The sequence below is a fragment of the Geospiza fortis genome, unplaced genomic scaffold (genome assembly GCF_000277835.1).
Source record: "Geospiza fortis unplaced genomic scaffold, GeoFor_1.0 scaffold366, whole genome shotgun sequence".
Taxonomy (NCBI): domain Eukaryota; kingdom Metazoa; phylum Chordata; class Aves; order Passeriformes; family Thraupidae; genus Geospiza; species Geospiza fortis.
In genome coordinates this window covers 2417520-2436399 of record NW_005054342.1, presented here as the reverse complement: position 1 = coordinate 2436399, position 18880 = coordinate 2417520, and the positions used below count along the sequence as shown (strand labels likewise).

Below are 18880 nucleotides of genomic sequence, written 5' to 3'. Positions count from 1 at the left end.
GCTTGGCCCGGGGCCGGCGATGCTGGACGGCGGCAGAGCGGTGCGGCGCCGGGCCTCCTCGGGAATGGGAGCGGGACAGTGTTTGCAGGCGCTCTGCCAAAATCTGTGGAGCTGGGGAAAGCTGGAGGACGAGAGTGTCTGTTGGCGGGCACCGCAGTGGCCCCTTGGTTGGGAAGTGACGGTGACAGCAGTTTCATAAGCCGCGGCTGTTTCCTTTGGTGCCACTGGTGACGGCTCAGAGAGATCCAGAGGCTTTTCTTTTCCTTTGCTAGAAGGCAGAGGGTTTCACTTTGGCTCTTGTAGATGTTGTCTTCTCTGTACTTTTGCACAAGATTAGTTGGCCTATCTCTCAAGACAGGGCAGAAGAAAAGAGTTGTCCTCGGTGCCTAAAATAGCTAACTGCATGCTTCCTCTTTGAGTACTTGGTAGGAGGTGAATATTTCTGCCCTGAACTAGATTATCTCAACTACTGTAGCACTAACCAGTCTGAACCAAATTCTGCTTTAGCAGCGGAACACAACCATGCGCGTGAATCACTGCTCTAAATAGGAGGCCTGGCAGTACCTCTGTGCTCTGTAACTTCAGCAGGGCCTTCTGAAATCATTTAATGGTAACAGCCTATGCCTAAACAGTCCCATTCACCAATCACTTAGTATAATTTGTGCATATATTTGCCCCAAAAATGGATCCAGAGTCCCTCCAGAAGCTGAAATAACCTGCTATCTAATTGGATAAAGGTAGGAAAGTTGCTGTATTTATTTTTTCTCTCTAAACCTGACAAAAGTAAGGTAAAATCACCAGAAGTGTTGACTCAACTGTTTTTAGATTGCAAACTGTGTGTGTACACACTCATTGCATATATGCTGTGTACTCAGTTACTGATAATGTAAACATATTTTATTTCCAGAGTGAATTGGATAAGTAAAAAAGGGTATCCAATGTAAATACATATCTATTGCTGTAAGGAAATTTCTGTCATTTCAGAAGCTCTATAATTAGAAATTGACCTACTATTCCTTGATGCCAAATGATCAGCATTTGCATGCTTAAAGTGATTTTTTGTATCACAGTTTAGTTTGACTGAACTTTACCACAAAGTCCTTAGTTGCTCTACAGAATAGCAGAGTGTAAAAGGTGTTGGAAATGAACAGAACAGCAAATTTATGCTGTTTAACGATTTTCCCTTCACACACCCAACGAGGAGAAATACTTTTTTAATGATAGAGAAAAGGTTGTTGACATTAAAAATTATTGTGTGAAACTTTAATGAACTAGACAGAAGCCAGTGACCTACATTTCTGCAGTTCTGAATGCCAGAAGATATTGCTTTATGTTTTGAGAATTTGGCCAACCAATCTGTGTTAAAAATGAAAGATATTTCAGAAGGGGAAAGGATAAAAGCCCAAACCATTGGTGCAACTTAGTCTATTTTCCATTTCTCCAGGGAATCTGGTGGGCAGTGCGGGTGGGGAGCGCAGTGGGGTGAGCCGCGGGGCTGGGCTGGGCTGGGCTGCACTGCGAGGCGGCCAGGGGACCGCTGTCCAAGGTTCTGCAAGGCAGCGCACGCACAGTCCGAGGTCAGGCGGAGGACATGCCGCTCTCTGCCCCCGTGCCCTGGTTTGGTGTTTCTGGGTCCCTCTGGAGCCTTTTGATTCGTGTGGATAGTTGCGAGAGCCAAGTGGATGGCGCGTGCAGCGGTCTGACGTGTGTCTTCATGTGCTTGTGCACGGGCTGACCTGAAGAGTGTAGAGGTGAAACTGGAAACTTGAACACCGATTGTTGCAATATTTCGTTTATAAAACTCAGGACTCTTTTCTTTTCTTTTCTTTTTTTTTTTTTGGGGGGGGTGTGTATGTATATATTATTATTTTTTGCATGTTGGATATTTAGCTAATTCTTAGGTAAAGCATCAGAATAGAAAATAACGACATATGTGTGGTTTAGGTACACATTATTTGGTGGGCGTCATGGTTTATACGGTGACCTGCTTTTTCTTCTAAACAAAGTTCTAAAAATTCTGCCTTTACTCAATAACCATGTATATAAGCGTTGCCTCAATACAATGAAAGGCTTGTTAACTAGTCTATTTATATTTAAGATGTCTTTAGCATTCTTGGAGGCCAACTATGTTCACAGAAAAAGAGATATTTTCATCCAGTTAACCAATTATAGCTGATGACAAACAATAATAAAATTTACTCTGAGTAACAGTCAAGCATAAACTTGCAATTGGGTGTTGCTTCCCCCTTCCTCAACTCACCCCAACACCATACAGCATCCTCAACTCAGTCAGTTTCTCACAGGAATGTGTGAAGGTTATGGTGGGTTTCTCAGCAAGTTATGCCTTTCCAGAAAGAACTTTTGGTGATAACAGATAGAATATATCACAAAAGCCTTTGATGCACGAGTATAAACCTCAGACTTTATGTTTTCATTCTTTTATCTGAAACCAGAAGAAGGTGAAATATACTTTCAAAATATTTTGTCTTCCACTACAAGTCTCCTGGTCTCTGAAGAATATTTTAAAGCAATTGCTTTATATTGCAGAATTTTGTAGACAGGAGTTGTTTGACTTACAGATCACATTTAGCTATTCTATGTGGTGAGTTTCAGTTTTAATATATGAGTATACTCAGGTTTTTTTGTTTGTTTTTCTTAAGTGTACCGTCCTGTAATTAAGGTCTTACCATCAAACTTCTATTGAGTTGCATTGGGGTTTTTGAAAATTTTGTAGAAAATGCTGACAATCTTTAACATTTAGAAAATAACTATTTTTGGTGGTATCAATGAATATGCATATGCCTTTTATATTGTTTGCATGTCAGTAGACTTTATGTGTTGTTTAGAAGCTTGGGATATCAGTGTCGTCTCACTATAAATCTGTCTCCAACTTATTTCTTATAAGCTCTTCTTAAAGTCTGATGTCTCTCTATATTGTTTCCTTGTCTTGATAGTCACATATTAGTAATGGCTAAACAGTAAACATAAGAGAAATGTTTGAATTTATTACATATTCAACTAGATGGTGAAACAAATTTCTGTAGCTTTATTGAATCACTAAAGTAGCAGAGTAACTGGATAGCTGGATTTACACTTCTGCTTTTCTGTTTGAAATTGAATTCAGATTTTTAAAAAATGCTTTTGAAATCTTGTTATTGCCTATTATAAATTTGTGGTTATTTTTGAAGGAATTTGTCTTGCAAATATGTATAATTTCTTGGTTTCCAGAAAATAATTTTTATATGCAGTGTTTCACAGCACAGTATTCAGACAATTAACAGAAACTGCATTGGCTTGACGTTGGAAGACACAGTTCCTCATTATGACTTGTCAGCCTTCTATCAGGGGAAATACTCAAGCTTTTATTCTTAAGGCAGCAGACAATCGCTCTGTGGAATAGAAGAAAATTATGGCTACTTCTGATTAAGAACTGGGTCAAATAACTAAGTAGGACATAAAAATGTAAAGATTTTTAATATTTTTCCTTTTTTTTTTTTTTTAAGGTGGAGCTTCCATCTTTGTGATTAAGCGTCAGAGGCCAGGGCTTTCCTGGCAACTGTGTTTATTAGTGTTTGAACAAGATACCAGTCATCATTTTTGACACAGGCTTCCTTAACCTAGTGCAAGTTAAGAGTGTTTAAAATGTGGGCTTTCTTAGCAGTAGTTAAAATATTGAAATGTATAATTCAAGTACAGGCATATATTTAAAATAACATTAAAATAATTCGTTTTCCTTCATAGAATATCAAAGAGGAAAAATAAAAACATACCAACTCTTCTTATATCAACATTGCTAAAAAGCAAACTTTGGCTGACATCCTAGGTGCTCAACATGTACACACAGTTTTTTGGTTCTCAGGAATTAAATATCATTTGGTAACTTCTGATTTGAGGATTATAGTATTGGTATCAAAATATGTCATAGAACACCTGAGTTATAATACTACTTAGTTGAAAAGTGTGTGTCAATAAAGGCTTTAATCATTAAGTGCTGATGATATAGTTGATAGGAGTATAGACTTGGTATTTCTCTTACTGAGGAATTTTTTTTTTGATCAAAGAACTGTGCTCAACTACTTTTATTTGAATAAGGGGGTGATTGGAAGTTATTTAAAACAATTAAAATCACATTTCTTCTTAGATGTTATCTGGAAATATCAAAGCCTATATGAATCATTACTTTCCTAAGAACTTTTTCCTAAACAGCATATGTAGTCTAATTAGGTTTTGATTTAAAATCTCCATTAAGCTGGCAGAAAAGAGCAGATGAGAAATACAAACCCAAAAGCTCAAATGATAAAAGAACCCTTCAGTTACAAAAGATCACATAGAGCAGCATCTGCCACAAAGTTAGATATTTCAGTTGCACATCTTAATCACATATTTATACAACGATAGTTCTATGAAAGAGTGATATCTAAACTAATCAGAATAAACCCATACAAATTAAACCTTGAAGATCTGTACTTGTGGTCTAATACAAAAAAGAAAAATCCCCACATTAATCACTGAACTAGTGCCTTTTCTGAATCTCTTAACATACAATTATTATTTGAATCCTTTTTTTTTTTTAATGAATACTATGCTGTACTTAAAAATGCCAACATAATACTTAAATGTTTACACTTTTTAAAACTTTGGTACAAAATGCTGTGAAACTAATGTGATTGTGTAAATTGATGTTTGAACAGTTTCACAGTTTTTGGTGTTATTTGTTCAGGTGATTTTTTAAAAAAAGTAGATGTTGAATTATTTTTCAAAACTAATTTAAGAAAAATATGTGGATGAATTTAGTATGACTCTTCTTGTAGTATTGGTATAATTCAAGAATCAACACTGACTATGTGCTAAGGGTTTTTTATTTTGGCCTAGAATCCCGATACAGCAGTCAGTCTCAGTCTCCTATTTTGAGCTAGGTGAATGGTACTGCACCCAGGGAAGACTGTGCACATGCTTGTGGTCATTCAATTGCTTAAATGCTTTACTGGATCGGGGTCAGATTTCTTCGCTCCTAAAAGAGAAATTCCCCAGGGTGTTCTTTCCAGAAGTGCATTAACCCCACATAACTTTTAAAAGTTTGCATCTAGTTGATCATCAAGGTACTCATCCCATTCATAATGTCAATGGGTACAGCATTCCTGATTTAGGAAAAAAAAGGACTGCAGATTACTAGGACAGAGTAGTTGAAGTGCATTCCACCCTAATCCAGTAACCACCATTTAATGTTTCAGGGTATTAATGTCACATAGTTTGGGGCCTCATGGCTCTGCCCTCAATTTCAGTTTGTTCACTTGTTCTCTTTACCTCAAGCAGTGTGCCTCACATGCACCTTGCAGAGACTGTGACAGCCTTGCTTCTTCATTTCGGGTTCTTCTGGGAAAGGTAATCAAAATGCAAATTATAGTTCTATCACTTATCCTGCCTAAAAATCATTTGGTCTATACTTAGTCATTTATAACTTCAGTCTTGCACTAAGATCCCTAGTGTATTTAGATCTGTGAATTGCCTAAAAGGGAAAAAATAACTTAGAAGCTGAATTCTTAAATATTACTTTTTTATAAATATCAGTTATAACACCCCAGAACATAGAAAAATAAAGTAGTCCATATGACAGAAAGGAAAAAAAAAAAAAGCTAGATATCCATTATGGATATTCACAAAAAATATAAAAGTTTAGATTCTCTTTGTAGTCAGTGGAGATACATAGGTAATTCTAGAGTCTAAATCAGTTCACAATGAAGTGGATATCTAAAATATGTCAGATGGATTATGCCCTAAAATACTTATTTTATGTCTGTTGTTTCTAAAGAGGACATAATGTCATTTTATATCAGATACAAACACTCCCATCCACTGTTGACTTCAAAAGTCATATTAGATGAATTCTAACAAAGTGATTTTGGTATAAAAATTAAGTTTGGATGAAATTATGTTCATATGCAAAATTTAACTCTGAAAAAGTTTGTAAAGTCCTACTACTTGTGCTGTCCTACACCAACCTAGTGAAATCACAATTCTATTTCACTGCTAGGATGTCTATATTCTGTTGCTGAAGAATCTGTGAGCTATGTAATCTGCTTCTTAGGGATGAGAATGGGAAAGAGCCTTCTATGACATAAGTGCATTTTCATAACTTTTTTTTTTGACAGAAGACCAAAATCTTCTACATATGACTTTTCCAGTTGTTAATTTCTTTTGAGAAACTAGACAATAACAATTGTAGATCATCTTCTTAATAGACCTTTTTGGAGGTAGATCTGCTAGAGATCATTTCTTTTATTCTTCCTTCTCTCTTTACAAGAAGGGTGGATTTTTTGGGGGAGTGGAGTGTCTATGTATGAGAATTTCTTCCCTTCGTCCAAATGAGAGGAAACTCCCAAGACTACCCAAACTCCCTCTGTCAAGAAACACACTTATGCCACTTTGCTAAAGTAAGCATATTTTACTTTTCTAAGTACTTTTCACTGTGCTTTTCTCTTGTCAGAACTGTAGAGCAAACATCTCCAAGTGAGAATGTCTGGGAGCTTGATTTCCTTTACAACATCAATCAATTAGATGAATATGAATGTAGTGAGGCACTGGAGACATATTCTGGCTTGTAGAGAGATTTGATTAATTTGGAGCTTTGTTAAAAAAATAAAGACCAGATTTCTTTTTGGATTTGTGAATTGACCTTGTTTGCAAGCAGGGTAGGTATATGAAATATGTGAATTTCTCCTTTAGAACATGCACATTGAAGAGCTATATCCAAGTAGGTCCCAGTCCATAATGACAAAAATAATAGGGCATAATGTAAGTGACTCTGAAGTGAAGCTGATCAATGCTTGATACTCTCCCACCCTTCATCTCATCTCGTCTCCTCTCCTTCAAAAAAAAATTGATAGACGTGTTTGAAATCTGTGTTTGACATAGGATTGGCCTCAAGCCTTTATGGAACAATCTGGTATGACCCTTTGAAGCACTGATTGAATGCAACAAAGTTGTTGGGATGAATGGTGATGATAAATGCTGAAGTGACAAACTTCAGCAGTTATACATTAATATTTTGGTCCTCTGAAGTGTATTTGAGAGCCCAATGGAAATGTTCACCTTTAATATCTATTGATTCTGAGAGCTGATTCAGATGCTTCATCTTTAGAAGAAAACCTCATGATTAAAAACAACAGTAAAGATCATCTGAAGTTACCAGCAAACAATATGTTTCAGTCTAGGTTTTTAGAAGTTCTCAACAGCTTGGAAGTCATTGTGGATGTTTTAAATGACTTCAGCAAAATTAGAAAGAAATGGTACCAGACAGATAACAAATAAAAACAAAAGGTCCAAATTTTCACTTTTGGTATATGATATTGTCATTTTAATGATTTTTTAAATGTTGTGATTTAGGTAGCCTCATTATTAAGGTATTGTATTTTCAAATATATCCATTATAAAATTTTTAAAAGTGAGAAAAAAAAAAGAAATTGTATTATGTTTGCATTTTGGAATGTGCAATGTGTTGCAGCTTTTAGGAGATATTTTCCATGGAGGAAGTATGATATCTAGAGTGCTTTTTAAATACATGTTTAATTCTTGTTGATCCTCTGCATGTTAGATTAGATGTTGCCTTCAATTTGCCTGAACACTTATGTAAATGGTATCTTGGGCCTGTCAACAGACTTCATCTCTGTTAAGCATCATAATGAAGTATCTTTATTACATTTTAAAGTATTAGCAATCCAGAATCAGAGGGCATTCTTTATTAAGCAGATGGCAAAAGACGAGATACTTTGCAAAAATATTTTTCTCATGTTATTCATTCTTTTAGGAGAATAAGAGAGTTTCCAGAGTTTGCTGATTGATGATTTTCTAATCATTGCTCTACATTGGTTAGCTTGCTTTCTGTATTTAGGGGGTTACACTTACAAGTTCTTCCTAAAAAAAAAAACAAAATAAATGTATGAGACTCATTTATTTATATAAGTACTTGGATTTCAAGGGAGACCTTGAGCAACTCTTTAATACTTTAAAATCTATATTAAGTTAATTACATATCTCAGAGACCTCTGTGTGTAGTAATAGATGACTAAATGCTAGATGATAAATATAAGAACTTATTAATGTAAACTTATTTTTCATGATGAACAGTATGCCAGATGGAAAAGCTTTTGCTGGTTTGGAAAGTATATTCTTAACTCCTATTAGTTGATTTGTTGTCCTCATGCGTCAAGAAAATATAATATTTTACTAGTATAACTTCATTTAGAGGGGTATTTTTTCACTGGTAAAGTTACATTTTAAAAGGCACTAAAATCATCTCTGCTGAGACAAATTTTTGTATTTGTATACACACACACTGGATTAAAAAAACAGATGTTCTTCAAAATAAAACCCAGCTTGTAGAACAACAAATGGCAAATGAAAAGTCCAATTTGTTTTTAGGCTATTTATATTGAGAATAAGTAAAGCACGTATATATATTTGAAAATGTACCCACAAAAATTACATGTGAATTTTATAGGAATACTCTTAACATTGCCTTAATCTATATTTATTGAAACTGTATTTCTGTATAGAAGGGCTTTAGGGTAATGGAGACGTACTTCATAGCTGGAAGCGAAAATTCCTGTGTACTGAACAACTTACAACTCACTATGCAACTGACTGTTGCATCATGCTTCAAAAGTAAATTATTTTTAAAATATAAGAGAAATTTAAGTTCCAGCATATCTTATCAAAACAATAGCAATAAAATTATGTATGTAAATTGTAATCTTTATAATTAAAACATCTACAAGGAATCCCAAATCCATGTTTTGGTAAAGATTAAAATCTCTGAAGGGATTAAAGAGAAGTATTACTGTAACATCTATTTAGAATACTGATTGTTAGTAAAGTCCTTCAGAAAGTTTCTGGTGGTTTCCCAGTGGGATGTGTCTGTACTGATTCTTGCCCTGTTAAAGCCAGGAAATCAGTGTAACCAGTGGAAAAATATCCATGTCATCAGAACCTCATTTACTGGCCTTTTTTATTATTTAGTAAAGTATCCCAAATGCATCTGTTTTGAGACAGTGCAAATTTTGTACCTCTAGAGGTATAAACCTGTCCTTTAATGTTTTTCCTTTCATACTATGTTCAAGCTGTAAATATTGTGGTACAGTGCTTTAATGAGAGACTGAGTGTATTGCAAGCAAGGTTTTCTTTCTGCAGAAGGGAGCAAGTTTGGGAATCTCACAGCATCCTGTGAGTAGGGATGCCCCAGCACGTTCTGCCTGCCTGGAACGTAGAAGCTCTGCCCTGGAGCAGGGCCAGGGATGAGGATATATTAGGATTAGATTCCACTGGCTTGAGGTTCTGCACTTAAAAAGGGAAGCAAGTCAAAAACATAGCCAAGGTCCCCTGGGATGACTTTTAAAATTCTTCATGCATCCAGAGATGAGAGATGTTCATTTCCAGTCCTGTTCTGCTCAGGAGTTAGTCTTGATGTAATATTTCTACAGAGAACCTGACAGAACTTGGACAAGTATTATGAAGAAGTAAGAGTTTTTGAACAAAGTACATTTGAAATACTACCCAAATTCTACTGAAAACAGAAACAATTTTTGTATTTTTACTGTTTTTTTTTTCCATTTATGCTTTATGATGTAACAATCCTTGGGGAAATGACCCCTATTATAAGCTGAGTTTAGCTAACAAGATATAGTATAGCACTGGAGTTCAGGAAATGAGGCTTCCTGTTTTATATTCCAATTCAGTTAGAAGTGCATTATGGTTTCTTTTGTCTCTATTTAAATCTCATAATTGTTAAAGCTGAACCTTATAAATGCACATTTTTTGTTGCAACCTCACTATGAATTTAATGAAATTAAATCATTGATGTAACAACAGCTTTATAAAATCTAGGTACTGAGATTAATTCCTGGGACCAGAGCAGAGAAAATGTACTGCAAGCCAATCTCTGTACAATAGATATGAATTTAAAATATTATTTTATTTTCATTTGTAAATATAGGCCAATTTTCTTTGGTCAGCAATCCACAACAACATAAACCAGACTAACTCCATTGAAATAAATGGCTTTACTTGAATGTAATGCTGTTTTGAGAGGAGGAACATGATACGTTTAAAACTCAAATATATGAATTCAGAAGGACAGTTTGACTTAGTCAGATTTGTTTTACACACTTTGCTACAAAAAACAATATTCAGACTGCTTTAAATGCTCATTTTCCTGTCTTTGACTGACATTACTAATTTGTTATTGTTGTTGGATTGATGTTTTTTTCCCCTTTGTTGTTGTACTTGGTCTTGATTATGTTCTCTTATTCTATTGATTTTTCAGGCACTGCTGTAGAAAAATATTATGAGCTTAAGTTGTTCAGCTATCCAGAGAGAGGAAAACCTTGAAGAAAAGAAAGCAAAATTATTTGCCTTTTCCAGCCAAGGGTGTAGGTCATCCACCAGGGTTAAAAGGAGAGATAATGATCAGTAGTATTAATAGTTTAAATCCAGAGAGGATGCTTTGATTGGTGCAAAGACAGTCTGTATTTATGCTGGCATAAACACAGCTAAAAATTTAAGTGTAAGTTGAAGAATTGATCCGGTAATGGAAGTTTTGCTCTGTGGTACATTTCAACACTCATATAAAAGGTAGTAATTTTAACAATGACATCTTAAATAAAAATTACAAGTTTGATACACATTTATGTGTGTGTGTATATATATATGTATCGGTATGTATATGTCTTAAAGGAAGTGGAACAAGGAAATTATTGATGTAGGATTAAGCATTCTGAAAAGGCTAGGACAGTTCTGCAGTAGTCCTGTGGAAATCTGAAAAGTCATGAATTATGGAAAATTAAGAAGTACAGGAAAATGTAGCAATTGTTTCTAAATGGCTTCTTCTTTTTTCAGGATTTGTTTGTTTTTTGTATGGAAGTGTAAATTACTTAGGGTATTTTCTTTCTTTCATCAATACTTCAGAAAGATTCCACAGTAAAAGTAGAATACAAATGCATCTATTTTTGGGATGCCCACCAACCCTGTCTTACACTGGTTTTCGCAATGCATTTGTAGAGACCCTTTGTAGAATATTTTAGATTATTTTTGTTTCTGCATCTCTATTTGGACATTACAACAAAGTTTATTGTTCAGCTTATATGTGGGGCTTTTTTTAAGACCAGCATATTTTGATCACTGTGATTATCTGAGAGATCAGTTTTTTATTACTGTTGTATAATGTAATTTTTTTTTTTCTGCAATATTTTAAAGGGCAGAATGATGTTAGCTTGTTCAATATAAGCATGAATTACAGTGACTTCACAACTATTTCTTTAAAAGTTTTTTTAGTTTCTGGTATTTTGTTTTTTTCTAATTGCTACAGAAACAGTCATCTTTAAATTATGGTACGAAAGTAAATATTTACAGCATGATTTTTTGGGTTTTGTGCTCAATAGTTTTTAATATAGGGCTGGTTTGAAGACAGCCAATAGAAGTTTGGGATGGAAGAGATCTTTTTCTTCTTTTATAGTTGTTTAGACCTGCAGGAGGAGGAGATATGTTTTGCAGAAACATATTTGCATCTCAGAGTATTACCAAAATCTTAACTGGTAGTGAAGGTCAGTAGCTCATAGGAAGGAATGTCATAGTTGCAAATACCAGTAGTTAGTTCCTCTAAAATTGTACTCCTGAGTACAGGGTAAAATATATATGAATATGGAGATGTTTGAAATGATTTTATGATATGTTTGAAAGAGAAGCAAAAGACCTGAAACCCTTTAGAGGTTTTTTTTCCCTGCAAGTAAAGCACTACGGGGGAACTCAAACATTACAGTAATTCAGCAGTGCAGGAGCCCATAGCATGCAGGTGTGCCATGAGATGCAACTGTGATATTGCTCAAAGGGCTGGTCCTGCTTCACGCTTTGCTCCTGACTTTGTGTCTTAATAGAGTTAAAAGGCAACTATTTATTTCTTACAGAGTCTGTAACAAATCACAACTGCCTGAGCTGAGTACAGACAGCCTGCAGACCTCAGGCTGTCTCCTTCAGCATTTCAGTTCAGGTCTGAGGTGTGCTTTGGAAACTTCCCACTCACTCCTGCTGGCAGTCTTAGTGCCCCTTGGTTCACCACACAAGCTGCATTGCTGTCTGCTGAAAGCAAAGGCGTGCAGGTGCCCAAGAAGTGCACCCATAATGAGCTGCAGGCACTTTTAGGGATGGGCAGTCCCTAAAAAGGACTAGGACTAGCCCAAAGTAAAAGCAACAAAAGACATGTAATGTGGGTACCAGGCTCTTGGCACAGTCTGTTTACAAAGTGTGTCTGCAGAGTCACACTCCCTGTTAATACTCATATAGTTATAGTTAAAGAGGCTGAAATTCAACCTGGAGATAATTCCCAAAGTATCTCAGGCAATCCCTTTAGGACTGCAGCTCAAGGCCCTGAGCCAATTTGCTGAAATGATTCACTGCACCTGGCTCTAGATAATCATGGCACTAGTGATCATGTATTATCCCTTTTTATTTTTTTCTCTTTTATCTTCTGTTGGCATGCCTGTGAAGGTGATGCAGATTTTTTGCTCTGTGCTTTCCCTGCATCTGCCAAGCCTCTGTGCAGCAGAACCACTGCAGCTCTGCTGCATTTTGGGTCTGCCTCTGTCCTCACCATGGATTTCACAGCACCTTCCCAACACACAGACATAAGGCTGAACAGAACTGTCAGTGCTTCGTCGTGGCAATTCTAGAGTTTTTAGTTTCAGAATGGTGCAAAAATATCTAAATAATCATGAAAAGGAAACATTTTTGTGAGGGAAATTGGCAGCAGTGAAGCTAGTCTGTCCAGTCTTCATTTAATACTGCACTCACTATGTTTTGATTGTATTTTCTTTTTTCCTGCTAAAATTAAAAAAAATACTATGATGCGGTGTTCAGGCTAGATTTTAGGTAGCCACTGAACTGACAATTAGTTATGCAGGAAAGCCTAAGTAGCTGATTTTCTTTTTTAATTATTTCAGTTTCTATATACATGTGAAGACTTCATTTACTTTGGATTTCTTCAGCATACAAGACGAAGGTGTGTCTATGTTATGGATTGATATTATTTTTCTTCACAGAGTAAGCCTTTTTTCTTTGAATTATTAGAAAATACTGTGCAGTTCATAAGAAAATAGAACATTGGAAGAATATTTCTCTGCTGGTAGAATATTTGCTGTTAGTATACAGGGAACTACCACCTTTCCAGTTTTTATTATTTAGATATTTTTATTGCAATATGCCCACTAATCACAGGTCACTGCTCTTGAACCCTGACAATTCATGCCATGTATTGAGTTTGTTTTAAGTAAATTTAATGGACTTTGGAAGAAAATTAGTTCTTCTAGAGGTCATATTCTAATAGTAGCAATGTTCCTGATGATCTGGGTTTTTTTAAAATGTTTTTAGCCTTTGGTAACTACCAGGAAACTTTCTTACCTTTTCCTCAAGCTTGAAACCTGAGGAGGGATAAAAGGAGGCAAGAAAATTGAAATACTGACCTAGCAAAAGTGGATAAATAAATAATTGGCTGAAATAGTAGCAGTGTGTGTGATTGCTCAAAACATGAGGAAAATACCTGCCAGGTGATCAGCACTTTCTGCACCACCAGATGTTACTGACCTGACCAGGAACTGCAAGGGAGACCCTGCAGCAGAGACAAGGCATTGCCCAGCCACAGGAAAAGCAGTCAGAGTGGCAAACAGCCAAAGCTGCAGATGTTTAGCTAAGGTCAACATAAGACTAGGCAGAAAACATATTCACATAAGACTTCAGTCAAATGTATCTCAGGTTATACTCATGTTACTTTACCCTGAAGCCTGAAGGAGCTGATACTGAAGAATGACAAAACTGAAAAGACTGTGTTTTTTGGCAAGCAGGCTGTAGGAACTGACATACTACACTGCTCAGTGGTCTGCTCTGGGAATAAACTTGGAAGGTAAAATGAATTTTACACCAGACCAGAAAATTGTTTGTTAGTTTGTAAAGTTTCTTCTTAGTTCATATTAGTTAGTAGTCAATTTATCATGCTTATGATTCAATAAAATATTTTTCCATATTCTCTTCTATTAACACATTTTCATATATGAAGGGATATCTTACTTTTAGAGATAAATTTCACTTTCAAAGGTACTTAGAATAGTGTTCAAAATAATGATTTTCTCTAAATGTGTAGCAATTGCACCAAAATTTCATCACAATCTGGTTCTTGTTGTTGCATGTGTTAAATCTGTTGGTTCTTTTTAAAAATTGGGTAAAGATTTCTGTTCCTATAGTTCTTACAGGTTTTTTTTTTTGTGTAGCTCCTCTATTTTTTTAACATATATCTAGGGGCAAAATATTAGGTTGAAGTGGAGACTAGGGTAGAAGGAGATGCTTATATTATAAGAATTATATTAAAGGGGTAGAGCTAAACCAGTAATCAAACCCAGGAAAATCTAATTTTGAATATCTTGAAATACCTTTGGAGGGATATGTTGCCTATTTGCTCCTTTCACATACAGTTTTTAGGCAGTCAGCATTAATGGCTACTGACTGATGAAGGCATTTAAGTGCAGTTTCTTGTTTGACAGAGAAGGATTTTATTTGTATATTGTCCATATAAATGAGAACATCTGTACATCTGCTGTAATGCAAGAGTTCCCTACATCTCTAACACATTACAGTGTGGGTGTTACCTGTGATTCTTGGTAAAAAGGATGCATGTATCAAGTGTTCATTCATTATGACTTTGCTTTCAGCAGCTGCCTCTGGTAGACAATGTTTCACACATTAATATTGCTTTAATTATCTAAAGGAACATGGGTACAGGTCACACTTTCTGGTTTGATGCAGCCAGGATTGTCCTAAATGCATTTCCAACTTGTTCCCACCAGTGGTAAAGATGACAACTGAAAACATCTTTTAGGATTTAGCTATCCTTTTCCCTTTATTGTCCATTACTATCCAGCCTTTTCTCTTTATTGTTCATCACTATCTAGCTTTTTCTCTTTTTTCTCTTTCCTCCCTCCTTAAGCTATCTGCCAAACTAACCTCTCCTTATGAATTTGGCTGTGGGTCTTTGATGTGGTAATATTCTGTACTAAGAAGGACAATTTTCTGAAAGGGGAAATAAAATATGAGTATCCATGGCTGAAGACCTGCAGCTGAAAAGAGTGGTTTATGATGTATAGAAGTTGGGATAAGAATAAGCTGTGTGCCCATGAAATAGAAGATGATAACTGCAGAGGTAGCTGGATTTCCATTTATTGCTTGTGTCGGTTTGATTCTGGCTTGCTGTACTGAACACAGTACTGTGAGGAACGTTTATGTATAAATCCACAGAAAAATCTAAGTCCTTCATTAAAATGGTGTTACGTTTCAACTTGGCAACATCAAATGAGCAGTTCTATATCTTTGATTTAAATAATAATGAAAAACAATTTTCTGTTTTAAATATGCTATTTTCAGTTTGCTGAATTCTTTACTTGTCTTATGAAGAGAGTTAAGTAATAATATAATTCACTTAATTTATGATCTAAATTTACTTATTCATCATGTCTCTTTTTATCTCTTCATTTAAAGGTGCTAGGCTTCACCCCTAAAAAAATAAATCTCAGCCTTTGTAGCCTTTATGCCAGTACTCTTCCCTTTTTCTTCATTTTCTCAACAATATCTTTATTTTAGATTGTGATTAGTGCCAGAGAAGTATTTTCATTAGTCTGTGCTTATCAAGAGGGTCTTCCCCTGCCTTCAGTGGTCATACTGAGTTTTTAATTCTAGATGAAGTATTTCATATGGTTCTTTCCCCTGTGCTTCTATTAGGCTTGGCAGTGCTGCATTCCATCTGCCATTGTTTCCCCTTTCACTGAGATCTTTTAAGCAACCTAAAAGCTCCTTGGCCTGTTTTGGCCTTAATTAATCTAAGACTTGTTGTGTCTGTTGTAAACATTTCCATCTTATTGTTAGTCCCATTTCTGGATGATTAATAAATAGATTAAACACTTCCATCCTTTGTAAAGAACCTGAGGGCACCCGCCTGTTAACCTTTAGCCACACGGAGCAGTGACCACTAATAAATGCATTCTGCTTCTCTGTTCTCCTTTTTGTAGTTGATTTCTAGTCAATGACAATGCTTTACTTCTTATCCTGTGATTACTTGGTTTCTCTAATAGCCTATTGTGGGAAGTATTCTTGAAGGCTTTTTGGAAGTCCAGAAAACTTGTATCTGCCAGTTCTTTCTTATCTGCTATTTATTAACATGCCAAAAGAATACGAATAGGTTCAAGACATATACAGGGCATTAAGGCTTTTAACTTTGATCCACATACTTAACATTTTTGCTTTTAATTGGCTCCTCAGTTATTTCTGCAGTAATATGTGTGTGTAAAGCTGAATTCTTTCTCAGTTTCTCTTGGGTGTTACATGAAGATCACTGCAGTCCTGCGTGGTTCAGTATACTATACTAACTTATTTCAGTGGGAGACTGCATAATTGTGGAGTTCTTTTGTTTAATCTTAAATTACTTTGGGAGTCTTGAATAAACAGTGTCCCATTCTTCAGATACATCAATCTTTTACTTATTGATCCATTCCAACAATTCCTCTTATGATAATTCAATTATCAAATGTTTCTTTTCTTTATTTAGAAACTCTGGTATATCCTCGGCACTATGAGTCAAAAAGAGATGTAAAAATTATATGCTTTCTCTCCTATAGTCTTATCTTGTTTAGTTTCCACTTTAACTTGTTGGGAGTGGAGTCATGGTCTCTCTTGATCATATTTTTTGTACCTAGTTACTACATATATTCTCATTTAACCATCCCACTTCCCTCTTCAGATGCACCTGTCATTGTTTATGCATTTTATATACCATATGCACTTTGTGCCAGGTGCACTGGAAAATCCACAACCCTTGCACTCCCAAAAGTAACTTGAAGCTTCCATGTTCAAAGATCTGATTGGCTTGAAGTGTAATTTATCTATTTAATTTTTATTTTTAGCTCTGTAACCCTTGGAAGGGAGAGTAACATGTTTTCCTCAAAGATGGGAGCAGAATTGGAGCCATGTGTGCTGTGTCATGCAATAGCGTCATAGCTGGAAAGGGAATAACCAGGTAAACTTACATTCTGATGAGAAATCTAGGACAAAAAAGAATCCCAGGAAATCTTACTGATACACTGTTTCTAAGTACTTGTTTTCCAAATCTTTCCCCCTGTATGTGCTGCAGCATCTATGCACACACATGCCTCATTTTCTCAGGTGTTGCTTTATAAAACCATTGTAATATGCATGGGTTCTGTACCCCATTCATTCAGAGAAACAAGCATGTTTGGGTTTTTTTAAAAACTCTTCCAAAAACCCAGCAGGGTTGGGGATGCCATTCTGCACTATTTGTATAATTGCCTGGTAGCTGGAGAACTCAGTTAAGAGGTAGAGAATTTGCTGGTGTTATGTTCAGTGTCGTCCACAGCTTGAAGATATTCAAAGGCACTTAAACATAGTGAAGCAGTGGGAATGACATCGAGTGGTAGCTGAAAGGCTTTAGATGAGAAATATGTAGCAATAACTTTCTTTGCCTTCAGAACTGTTTGGTCTTTTTCTATGTATTTAGAGATTTCCAACTCGATTTTGCTGAGAACTTTTTTTAATGATTAGTAATAATAATTCTAAAAGTATTTTGATAAAGAAACTCCAGCCACATCTGCTGAATTATTTTGGATTATATATGTCTTGACATTGCTTTCAGCTCATACAGAACTCTGATGCTGAACAATCCCCTCCTCCTTTGAGCAATGAAAGGTGCTTTTATGTCACAGAAAGTGTGGAGTAACTGTTCAAACTCTCCTACCGACCACATTAATGATTTTGGACTTAGGACAGGGCAATAGTGGAACAGCTAGCTTGTTTGAAGCCATTCCCACCTGAGTATACCTACATCAATATATGCCCTCCAGGGAATGTTTTAAAGCATTAAAAGCTGCAAGGTTTGAAACTTTACCAAAGCTATATATATGCAGCAAAAGGCCCAGAGGAACTTTTGCCTCAGTAATAGCTTCTTCTGGGTCTTCCAGCATACACCAGGGCATATTACAAACATCAAAATATGCTCAGTGGATACAGGCTACATTTCAGCTCCTCCAGGGATATTTTACAGTGATGGGAATAGAATCCCTTCTCTGTTCTACTCTCATAAGCAATTCAAGTAGGAATTACTTAGGAGGACAGTCTCAGAAAACAGTGTCTAAAGGATATTAAGAGGAATGACCTGGCTTTCAGAGATGCTAAGCACTCACATGCTGAGTTAGGACACAAATTAGGATCTAATTTCTATCACATGGAAAAAGTTAACCCAGCAAGAAATGGTTTTCAATGAAACTAAGACAGTTTAATGTACTTGGTAGGGAAAAAATGTAGTCCTTTTTGAGTTTGAAATAGTTTTTCAGATTTTTTGATGTTTTCCAGTGGTCATTCTGGATACTTCTGTAAAATCTTCTTACAGCCACAATAAAGTATAAAATATTCCGTCGTATCATTAAAATGTATTTTGTTGTGGAGGTTACTAAGCATGCAACAGAAACAGTGAAGACAGTCTATAAGAAAATTATTTTTTTCACTACAAGTGGTTTATCTAGAGATGTTGCTGATGCAGTAGCCAGGTGCAATGCCTGTGTCTCTACGTGAGAAAGAACATGCTCTCTATAGACTGGCAGGAGCTGAGTTTTCCAGATGGAAGAGAAATTCAGACAGTGTGGTGTGCAGAACCCTTTAACATAAACCTGAGCTGCTTAGATGACTTAGCAGTGGGGATTTTGTGCTCGTAAACAACTCACTTCAAGTTGCCATCATGTCAGGTTTTGCATTCTATTTGGATGTGATCAGTTGTACATGCAGGGGC

The 18880-nt window shown here is 35.9% G+C and overlaps 1 protein-coding gene across 1 annotated transcript in view; it reads left to right on the top strand.

Annotated features, from left to right (window-relative positions):
• The window catches only part of FAM155A (family with sequence similarity 155 member A), a 437763-nt gene that overhangs the window by 1886 nt on the left and 416997 nt on the right, over nucleotides 1-18880 (top strand). The window lies entirely within an intron of this gene.